This window comes from Impatiens glandulifera, unplaced genomic scaffold (assembly GCF_907164915.1).
Source record: "Impatiens glandulifera unplaced genomic scaffold, dImpGla2.1, whole genome shotgun sequence".
NCBI classification, from domain to species: domain Eukaryota; kingdom Viridiplantae; phylum Streptophyta; class Magnoliopsida; order Ericales; family Balsaminaceae; genus Impatiens; species Impatiens glandulifera.
In genome coordinates, this window is record NW_025919710.1 from 38,892 (window position 1) to 39,976 (window position 1,085).

Below are 1,085 nucleotides of genomic sequence, written 5' to 3' on the forward strand. Positions count from 1 at the left end.
AAATGAGAGCGGGCTTCTCGTCGTATACGCAAAGGAGGACAAGTTGTTCAAAACGCGCGTCTATGTTCGGGATTCGTCTTGCATAGGCTTGTCCGCCTGCTTGCGTCCATGTAGGGGCCTACTTGCGTCTAGGGGCCTAAACATAGGCTTGCGTTAATGATTTTTTTTTAGGTTTGTGTTTGAAAAACTTTGATCTATCTAAATTTGAGTTTTAATTAGTTTAATCATTAAAATGTGTTTTTACTTAAAATTTAAATTTAATTAAAAAAATATATATTTTAGTTGATTAATAAGTGCTATTTTGATTAAAAAATTAGTAAATGGGAGAATTTATAAAAAAAAAACTAGCTTTATTTATTTAAATGAAAGGGAGGCCCAAGACAAATGGGCTTTTCATTGTACGATTATGTAATTTAAATTATGTGAAGCAATATAATACCTAGGGTTTTTCTTCCCGTATCTTCTCCATCGCGAAAAGTTATGCTTAAATTCACGTACAGTAGGATGCCCAACATCAGATCAATCATGTTCGATTTCTTCTCCCTTTCTCTCCGTCTAAGATATCCTCATCTTTGCGTTAGATCTCTTCACATACGATAGAAGGATTTCGATTTTCTTAGATTCGTTTCTTCTACATTTTACAAGTTTTTCAGGCAGGCTAGGCTATGATGACTAAAGTTATACTATCAAACTCTGAAGACTCAATGTGAGTTCTTTGATTAATTCATAATTAATATCTCCGAGCCTTTCAATTTTGCAACATCTCTTATTTTAGTTTTCTCAATCTGCCTTCTGCATCATATTATTGTTTTCAATCTGTTTGACGTCTTCTTGTAAAACAGCAAATTAGAGTCTCTGAAGCACTAATCTTTCAGAGTGTTTACAGCGTTGTACGCCAATGCATTCAGAAGTTTCTTTCGACATTTTTTGGTAGCGCCATTGTATTCAGATTTCTGATGTTCCTATATGATTTTGGTATTCACTCGTGGTATTGCTAGATTTTAGAGATTTTCATTGTATTTTTTATTTTTCTAGCACCTTAATGGTGATGATCAGTAACAATTGAATATATGATGCATCATCAG

The 1,085-nt window shown here is 33.5% G+C and overlaps 1 non-coding gene across 1 annotated transcript; it reads left to right on the top strand.

The window, feature by feature from the left end:
• The first annotated feature begins 660 nt into the window (after window positions 1–660).
• LOC124918388 lies at window positions 661–747 on the top strand. The gene has a single exon (XR_007097380.1). It is a non-coding gene; the product is annotated as a small nucleolar RNA snoR116 (small nucleolar RNA).
• The last annotated feature ends 338 nt before the right edge of the window (window positions 748–1,085 follow it).